The 10,505-nt window shown below is 37.9% G+C and overlaps 1 protein-coding gene across 1 annotated transcript in view; it reads left to right on the plus strand.

Moving 5' to 3' along the window:
* The window catches only part of FOXP2 (forkhead box P2), a 439,425-nt gene that overhangs the window by 273,647 nt on the left and 155,273 nt on the right, over nt 1-10,505 (plus strand). The window lies entirely within an intron of this gene.

Here is a 10,505-nt window from a genome sequence, read left to right on the forward strand (position 1 = left end):
TCACACTTGGAAAACTAACTTTCCTTGTTTACATCTCAGTAAGGTAAGAAAGTTTAAAAAAAAAACCAAACCAACCAAACAAAACCAAACCATACCAAAACAAAACAAAATACAAAAAAAAACCCACACCATGACAAAACACAGAAACTCGTTTGCTAGGTACCTGATTCTGCTTGGGACAGAAGACTAGGCTTTGCCTGCTTTTTATCAACCTCTGTCTATCTCTAGATATATGCCCCTGTAATGCTTCTAACCACAATTTTGCAACAAGATTGTTAATAGAAGAAGTTAGAATATATTTTAGCAGGTAACAGTGAAGACTGATAATCCTGCTCTTTGCGATGCCAGGTAGAATATCTAAGAATTTAGATACCACCTCAAAGAGAATCTTTTTCTTAAAAGAAAAATAAGTGAATATGTTTAAAAGCTACATACATTTTTTGCTTTAAAATAGCTACTTAAAATTAGCATACTTCCAATTTTATATGTAGTAGAATGCATACTACCCAATTCCAACTTCTTTCTTAGGAAGATACATGAGAGATCAGTATCTTTCTTAAATATATATGGACAGATTTACATGTTCAGGATCATATGCATTTTTAAAAAATAATTAAATATAATAAAAACAGGAAGGGATGTTCTGTGATACGAGGACTTTGACAGTTCATATGCAACTGAGTAGGATGTTGCAGTCCTTCTCAGATGTAGATACCAGCAGTACATTAAAAAAATTGCTTGATACGATGTGCTATTGTAACTATTTGTATTACTGGGCCTTAAAAACCTATTCAAGTTCTTGGTCCTCATTGTGCAAGCTATTGTAGCAGAACAATGAAAAGACAGTTTGTTTCCTAAAGAGCCAAGAATGTTGTGTCTTTGAAGAGGTTTCAGTAATAATAGAAAAAAACAACTGCAAATACCCTCCAGTATAAGTGAATAACATTTGGTGGCTCTAGTGTCATCTACATGACAGCAGTGTTCTTTGCACCACAGATTTTTCTGGATTAAGTCAAAACAATGATGTAAATCTCTGAAATCTTACTTATTGTTAGTCAGGATTACTGTACAGGACTGCATCTATCTGGATATGTTTTTATAACAACCGCTATGCTAAAAACCAGTTTGTTAGAACTTTTTGTGATGTTTTCAGCTTGTTCTTAGGACAGTTCCTCATTTCACCATTATCTTGCTTTGAGCATGCAGAAGAAAACTACATAACTACATTTACTAGTTTAATTAGAGGACAACTTTTTGGCAATAATATGGATGACTCAGATCGTGTTTCCTTCCTGTCAGATTCAGTCAACTCCTTGCCCCATTCTCTTCCTTTCCTATAGCAGTTGAGGAACTACAGAAAAGGCCATGGTTGCTGTGCTGTCAGAGACATTAGGAGCCCTATCTCTGTACCGCACCTTGTAGGTTTGCTTTTGCATTTGCTGGTTTTTCTAGTTCTGCTCTTTTAAGGAGCCCTATCAACTTGCCTTCCCAAAATGTTGGTCAAGTTGTGATGGTTCAGTCTTTAAGGGAGTCTTCTGTGCGATGCAGATGATAATAAGAGCACATCTCCTCTTGCCTAACCTGTCACTAAAATCTAGAAAAGCAGTTTCCCTTTTTCTCCAGTGGTGTAATCTGCTATTAGGGAATATAAGACTTTCCAAACCATACAGAAAAAAACTATATACCTTCTCTGTAGCATGGGAAATGACATTTATGCCTTTATTCTGGTTATGCCCTCCTCCATCTTCAAACAGCATGGAAGGGGTTCTTGCAAATGGAAAAAAAAAAATTTAGGAGAGAAGTATTCCTTCCACCTTCTTAGATTCTTAGAGAAATCCTTGCCTGCAAAATTGTTGGGATATATTCTCTCTTTTTTTGAGCTGATACAATGAAACCCAACTTCACAGACTTCTAGAAAATGTTTTTCTGTTCATCTATTCAGCAGGTATATGGGTATATTTCCCCTGTTCAAAAATTTAATTTAAAATTGATCCCAATCTTTGTTTTATGATCATAAATAGTTTAAAATTGTATTTCTTTAACAGTGAGGTAACAATGAAGAGTCCTCCAGTGTCAAGAGAGTTAGAAGTTGTGGCATCTTTTCCATGCTGGTTGTTTCTGCCACTTGTCCCTGTTGGTTATATAAGGATATGTATATTTTTTGAATTTAAAGTGGTAGTACATTCTTTTAATATTCTGAAAGAATTATGTTCATCTTTTCTGCAGATTTAAGGAAACATGCTATGTATCTGGTAAACACTGTACCTTTTTTGTAAACTAACAAAACACTTGTGATTACTTATGATTTATGTATGCCCTATTGAAGAACTGAACAATGTTGAAGCTTGGAGGGATTTTTTTTTTTTTTCTGAAAATGGAAACAATGAAAAAAATTCCCAGTTCTCTAGCAGTTGCCTATTAATAGTGTTTCTAAATCTCACACCTACAGTCCCAGTTAGCCAGTGATTGAGTAGCTCCTATTTCCACCCCTTTCTATTTGAAGTTTGCAGTATAAGCAATCCTTAAGGTAGCATTTGCATTTGCTGACTGCTCCAGCACCCTGATGACTTCATTAATTTCTGTCTGAGGCTAAGGAAAGAGAATGGGTTTTGGTTTTACTTTTAATAGACCTAATGTTTTTTATTAGCTTTACATTGAGTTCAGGCATGTCATCATTTGAAATGCACATACCACATTAAGATGTACTTTGTTTAATATGCATAAAAACAGGATGGCTGATTACTAGTGGAAGTTGCAGAATAATATGTTAAAAAAGGTTGTATACCTTCAAAAAGCCCAAGACACACAACTATAGTTAATATTTCATTACATGCTGTGCTGGGTTTATGTGTCAGGGTTTTTTGTAACGGGGGAGGGGGCTACAGTTGTGGCCCCTCTGAGAAGCTTCTCAAAGTTCCCCGGGCTCTAAATCAGACCTGCCTCTGGCCAAGGCTGAGCCGATTAGCGACAATGGCTTCACCTGTGTGATAACATATTTAAGAAGGGGAAACTGGGAGGAGGATGGGGATTTGTGAGGAGGAGTTGCTGACCAAGGTCAGTGGAGAAAAGGAGGAGAAGTGGGGAAGGGAGATGTGCTGATGCAGACCCCACCTGCAGCCTGCGGTGAGAGGGCAGGGCCCTCCCCCCCTGCCACCCATGGAGATCTATGGTGGAGCAGAGGCCAACGTGTAGTGTGTAAAGGAGCTCACACCAGAGCAGGTGACTCTGCCCGAAGGAGACTGTGATCCTGTGGGAAGAAGCAGCCCCCCACTGTTGTAGTTTGGCACTGGGAGGATTGCAACAAGTGGGGATGACTCACACTGGAGCAGGTCGGAAAGGGCTGCAGCCCATGGGAAGGACTCCTGTTGGAGAAAGTTTATGGGGGAGCATGCTGGAAGAGGGGGAGAATGCAAGGAGTGCCATCATCCCCTGAGAGGGAAGAAGTGGTGGGACGGACCATAACCCCCATTCACTGCGCCCTGAGCCACTGGTGGGAGGAGGTAGAGATACTGGGAGCAAAGATGAGCCCTGGAAGAAGGAAGAGGTAGGGGGAGGTGTTTTTATGGTGTTGTAATGCTTCTTACTGTCCTGCTTTGTCTGTTAAGTGTTGTTGTTGTTAGTGTCTGTATTAAATTTATGGTTTTTTCTTTCCCTAATGAGTCTGTTTTTTGCCTATGACCGTAATGGGTGAGTCATCCCTCCCTGTCCTTATCTTGAATACTGAGCCCTATGGTTTATTTTCTCCTCAGCGCTGGGGGAGAGGGGAGAGCAAGAAGCTGTGTGGTGCTCAGTTGCCCTCTGAGCTCAAACCAAGACACATGCATAGTATTAACCCTCACCCATGTTCCTGTTTTTTTTCTCCTAACTGAAGAATTCAAACTATTTCTTATCTCTGAAACACCTTGTTCTTCAATGAGAATTCTGGTCACTTCTGTATCCTTTTCAGGGTTTTCTTGTTACTGGGGGTACAGGAATTTCAGGTGATTTTTCAAATAGCATTACATAAGGATAGTAAAGGTAGAAAGGTGCATGGCTTGCAGCTCCAGGGAGGAAATTGCTTCATTAGAGCACCTGTCCTTCTTGCTTGTACTACTAAAGGGAAGGGAACATACCGAGAGCCTGTGTGGCTTTGTCCCTATCTCATCCCTATTTCAGCCATGCATTGACAATCCCAGTTGCACAAGTTTACCAGGAAAATCCTCTTTTCAGGGAATAGCCCTCTGCCAGCCACTGAAGAAAGGGTTACCATCTTCCCTTACAAGTCACTTCAATGCAAGGCAATAGCATACTGCTTCTGCTCAGGGTCTTCAGGACATAACATCACAAGCCAGCCAGGAGCAAATAAATTTCAGAGACATTTTCAAGCCCTACTAACTGCTAAAATGGTATTTCAGATATTATTCATATTTGTTCAGATGCCATTAGGTTCTGTGTGAAAAATCACTTCTCTAACGCAGCTGCCCATTTTAGTTGGTTAAATGATGACTGGCAGGTTTTAGAAACTGGGTTCAGAGAATCAGGGAGCAAATTGCATACCTTGCTCACCAGGCGTTCAGCCTGTAAATTATGTGAGGTAGGTACTCCTTTTAAAATCAATACTAAAAAGCATACAAAACTTGATTAAATAATAGTGTATATGCATTAATGCCGGTTTCTGTAGCTGAAAGTCTATTTATTGGAGTTCACAACAAAATGTTTGTTTGAATCCTGAATATTATTTGATCCTTTTCCCAATTCTAATTAATGAAATCAATTATTATTGTGATGTTGTGTTTTTATTTCAGGTTAGATAACTGTTTCAACAGAATTACTTATGCCCACATAGCAGTGCTTGCTGTTTCTCCTTTGTTGCTTCTTATTTAAGCTAAGAAGTTTTAGTCCCTCAATCTTTCAACCAGGGAGTAAAAGCAATATTATATGATTTAAGTGACCAGTCACAAAACACAAATGTCTAATAAATTATCTGAGAAACCAATTCAGCAAATGCTCTGTAGGCTGGAATTTGTTTTCTTAAACTATCTGGGAAATCTTTGCTAATGACTTATGTATTAGTGGACTAGACAAGCAGGTTTTGAACATCAGATAGCGTTAAAACATAAATAACTGAACCAGTGTTAACTGTGATTCATCAGGCAACCAGAAATTCTTTGTGAATGTTATATTCATTGGCTTCTGATTTTTATGTTTAATTGAAAATACAAATATCAAAATAGCAGTAATGTGCATGTATAGCCAGCAGCCCTACCAGTTTGTAGCTAATGTTTGCTGAAAACAAAACCACTTCATTTTCAGTCAGTATGTGAAGCAGTAATGTATATTCACTCACATAACCTGAATTTTATTCATGAAACAGAAAAGCAAAACCACGTCTAGCCCAGCAGCAGTCTGGGTTACATGCCTGTGGGGCCTACTTTCTTCCAACAGTCCTTCTGCTTCTGCTTCCCCCTCCTTGTGATCGTTATCAGAACATTTTGGTGCTGGTGCTTTTAACAGGGTGCAGATTATCAGAGGTGTTGGTTGCATGTGAACAGAAAGCAATGTAGAAGTTATGCCTTAGATTTCACCTGCTGTTAAAACTGAACGCAACCATTAGACAGGTTGTTACATACTGTACCTTTTGCTGAAGATCTGGGGCTGTTGCTGATAATCGATGCATACAATTATGTTGGCACTCTAACCATGCATTTTCAGTCTTATTTACAATTTCCCTTCTTCCCCAAGTGCTTTTTTATAATCATCTTTTAATTTGTTTTATATCCATTTAGGTCCATCTTCTCTCATGCACTCACTTACCTCTTTCTTAATATTTCTTCCTTCTTAGTAGCACCAGTGACACTCATCTTCCCTGGTAATGATCAGTGACAATTTTGATAGTTACTTCAGGAGCTCTCTCTTTCCAGTCTTTGTGCTGTTCATTTTGCATGTCTTTGTATGTATTTTATAGCTTCTTACAATGGAGAGGTTTCTTAGATAACTCTTAGATATTTCTTTGACCATTTTTCCCAGTAGTTCTTTTCCCTTTACATTCACTGTGGTGTCCAAACCTTCGTATCCTAACCCTCCTGCCTTTGGAAGGCAGTTTATGATCTAGTTTTATATTTCTCTTTCCTTTGGCAAGCTATACCTTGTGAAACATCAAATTTAAACCTTAAACCTTATACTCACCAGTTTGGATTGAGGTATCTTCCTTCCATAGCTTTGGCCTTGGTCTTTTTCCTTGTTTCTAGCTAGTCAGTTCACTTTCAAGGATTATGTGTTCTTCCAACTGGACGTTATATAGAGGACCCATCCCCACATTCCCAGCGTCTTTCAAAACTTACCCTAGCTGATCCACACTAGTGTTCTTTCTTTGTATCGATTTTGCCCTACAGGTGGAAATTGATAATGTTTTTTAGCATGCCAGTTTCACAGCAGCTTCTGGTACTATTTGCTAGTGGTTTTGAAGTGCCACTTACAACATTTTGGGCCTAAAATTATGCGTACTTCAGTAGCATTACATCACTAAAACCACTGATATATTTGAGTCACAGGCATCTGCAGCCAGTATTTTAGAAGTCTCTGTTTTGTGTGGTCATTTGTTTCAGCTTTTTCATTTTCTTTAAATTTATATTGCTGTGAAAAAACTTAGTTTAGACCACAAGTTATGGAAAAAAAAATACAGTTGCTGTTTGTACAGTTTCATACACATCTTAAAATCAGCACAGAAGACATTCTCTGCTTTGGAAAGAAGGGCCCTTTTCTTTTTTTTTTTTTTTTTAATGTGAATACTAGCCTGATCATATTTAGACTGCATTTGTAGATATGGTTCCCACTTGGCAATGAACAGTATAAGATTTGCTCGTTTGTTTGTAACTGCATGTACGTAGGGTATGCACACTGTTTGCTAACACCTTTCCTGACAGCAGCGATAAGCTGCCTAGGCTGGTGAGAGAGTTCACCTAGCAGAAGGTGAAAAGATGAAAGGTCATTTTATGAAATGCAAACTGAGAAGCTCTAACATAAACAGAACTGCTCTCAGAGAAATACTGGTTCCCGCCTACCTCTACACAACTTATACTTTTAGGCTGTAATCCTCATTTTACACAAATAATTACTCAGTTTACATCTGAACATGAACAACTAAGAGGGACTTGTATCCTGGTCTCCCCAGAATCCATTCTGCCCAATAATTAGGTCATCTGTAGTTCATCTTTTATCTTTGTTAAATGAAAAGTGAGACGTGGTTTAGAAGGTCTGATAAAAGCTGTGGGATTTTCCTTATTTAATATTCTGTAGTTTTCTGCTGTGGGACATCCAGTGCAATGTATCTCTCCATTTGACTGGTGTTGGACTGTGTTTAGAAAGTAGTAAACACCAATTGCTGTGATCCCAAACAGTAAAAAATAAATAAGCATAAATTCTTGGGATGCTGTCATTTTTAGATTCTGAATGAGGAAAACAATATTTAAAATCTTCACTACTGAGCAAAGCATTGATGTGATTTCAAACATTTATGTGGTAAAAACAGTGGTCACACCCTAGAAGTTTTTTTCATGTTGGTAGTTGCTACCATTTCTAAAAAGTAAAGAATTTATCTCGGATCTATACAGGAATAACAAGGGAAATAAATCGTTTTGAAGTCAACTATCTTAAAGGTTTTTTCACTTTATTTTTTTTTTAATCCTGATCCATAAGGAGAATCCTTTATCCCTGCTGGGTATTTCACTGAAAGATCCGGTAGGAGGACTGGAACCTTTGTTGAAACTGGTGAAGATCTCTGAAAATCAGCATTGCTGTCCTAAATCTGATTTCTCATTTTCTCTCATGCCTGCATTATTCCTTCCATTTCCTTCTAATCACTAGTCTCAGACTGCGCAGCTATCCAATACATAGCCATCCCTTTGCTGTTCCTGTTGTCTACAGTGTTTTCCTGGCTTCCAAAAGACCATAAAAACTCCAAGAACCCTTCATCTCTCATCTCTGCTTCTTTTTATTCTCTGATTCTATCACTTCTTGTGTGACTTAGTCTTTTCATTCTTGTGTAGTCACTCCTTGTGCATAATCAGACCCAAAGAACTGGGTGCGAAAGGAAGATTCTTACAGGTTCCCAGTACTTCCAGATCTTCCCTTCTCCTACAGTCTTATCTGCTGGATGGTCTTACCAAAACCACGACGTTAATTTCCACTCTGCCAGCGATGTCAGCCTTCATTGCTGTTCACTCCATTTTTTGTTCAGCCACCTTCATGCTTTCTCCCACACTGCCTGTTAGGCTTGAGAGGAGCTCCCCATAAAAACCTGTGAATACACTGTGTCTGTGGCTGTCCCTGAAGTTCACATCCTCGTGGTGTCTACAGTGAGCTCAGCAGTGGCTAGTCAGTTGGTGGTCTGAAACTCTTGAATTTATAGTAACAAGGAATGCTTTCTTTGTCCTTGCCTTTTGCGCTTTCCTACTGTGTGTTTGCTTGAACTTTTATGCCATAGATATGCAGTGTCAAATCTAATGGGGCCCTGATTTAGGCATCTACGTATTACTGTAATTAATTAATAACTCCATCCTTTGTTAATTTTGACAACTGCTAAGAGGCTGAAGGGCAATTGTACCACTAACCATCTGTATAAATGCAAAAATGCAAGAGGCTGATGATTGTCCATTGAAGTCGGGTTCTGCAGGCTGGTATATTAGCACATAGCTAGTGAACTGATCCATGGTATTCAGACATTCATGTTTCCATAACAGAAGTAGCCACTGTTTTAGGTACCACAAAAATAGCAGTTTTATAATGGCAAGAAGTAACAGTAACCTCCAAAAGCATGCCTGTGTTCATCAGTTAAAAGATTCTGAAACAGGAGAGCAAACGCAGTGTTAAGGGCAGTAAAGTGGGAGAGCTCTTTCTTTACTGCCAGGAAAGAGGGGAGAGCATGTCCGAGCCCTCCTCCATGTCCAAAGGGAAGAGTAATGAACCTTTGATTCATAGAAACGGGCTCCCTTATTCTCTGTCTATACATTAGAATTTATGAGCTTTCTGAGTTCCTTCTGTGGAGTGCCCCATATGAGTTCTCTTACCAAAACAAAATAAAAGAACAGAAATTTCCTTCTGCCTTCTAATTAAACATTTTCCAATTAGATTATCCAGTTTAGATTAGACTGAATTAATCCAGTGAACTGATACAGAGCAGCATTCCTGTATTGAACCAAACTGATGTAATACCTGGTAAACTATATGCCAAGAAGACTTGTCTAATTTGTTTGAACGACACAGGTAAAAACGCAAAGCTGTTGTAATAAAATTTTAAATGTCAGATAATTAACACAGAATATGTGATTGGATTTAAATGTAAGAGAGGGATTTAGCAGATGAAGTTTCTAATTTCTTACAGAGAAATTTAACAAGTGTGAGTAGTGAATTAATCTTATTTCATTCTATTTCTACCTTAACAATGTATTTCCTATTTGTTACATCACTTAAAAGAAACTGTAGCTAATCTTACCTTGGTTTATGCACTTAATTATTCATCAGCTTTTCTGAGCTCTTTTCTTCAAATAGCTCAGTAAAAGTTTCCCATTCTTACAATTTTTCATAGTAACCTAATTCCAATGAGTTGACTGAGTACATCAATAATGACTTCTTTCTTCTCCTTCAGAGACATATTTAGATATAGGCAATGGTTGGGATGGTATACAAAGATCACTGACTGTCATGCTGACAATGTTACTTCGTTGTCTCATTGTAATTTCTCCTCTGTATGTTCTGCATGTATTCATGTATTTCACTTGTCTTGTCCTTGCCTGGTAACCTCCGAGGGCACAGATTGCCAGTTTGTTCAGTATTTGCGCAGTACCAGCAAAAGAGATTTCCAGGCTATGACTCAGGCATTTTGACAATATAAATAATAACAGAATTGTATGGAGTCTTAGCTGCAAAATATAAATGAAATTTCAGTGTGTTACGTGAGTAACTTATACCAAAATGATAGGGCCTGATAAAATCATACCAGAATTAAAGTCAGAATTTACAGTTTTAGAATTTAGTGATTTCTATGAAAGACAAAAAACTGAAACCTTCTTTTTACCACACTAAGGCAGACTGTTCTAATTTTTAGGATGTGGCATAAAAGGCTTATGGAACTCGACTTGCATCTTCAAAATGTATGAGGAAGTTTCTGCAGAACATAAACCATAAATAATAACTTTAAAATGCTTTATTTATATACTTATGCTTTGATTACATTATAGTTAGATTTGAGCGTGAACAAAAGCTTCAATTTCATCTAGTAACTAAAACAAGATTCTGTAAAAATAAGGTAACTTTGTTTCTTTTTCCAAAGGAAAGTCTTTTTTCAGAATAGAGTAAATAAATCAGTCATAGTGAAAAATAAACAACATTCTGTCAGAGATGAGGATTATTACATAGATGATGCAATGATCTTTAGATTTCCTTGTTTGGTAAGAGTCATTTAATTGTGCTTGCCTTGACTTGAATTAGTTAAAGGGACCATTCCTTTGCCACATTTATCAATCTTTTTA

This window comes from Tyto alba, unplaced genomic scaffold (assembly GCF_018691265.1).
Source record: "Tyto alba isolate M040663 unplaced genomic scaffold, T.alba_DEE_v4.0 Super-Scaffold_2, whole genome shotgun sequence".
NCBI classification, from domain to species: Eukaryota; Metazoa; Chordata; class Aves; order Strigiformes; family Tytonidae; genus Tyto; species Tyto alba.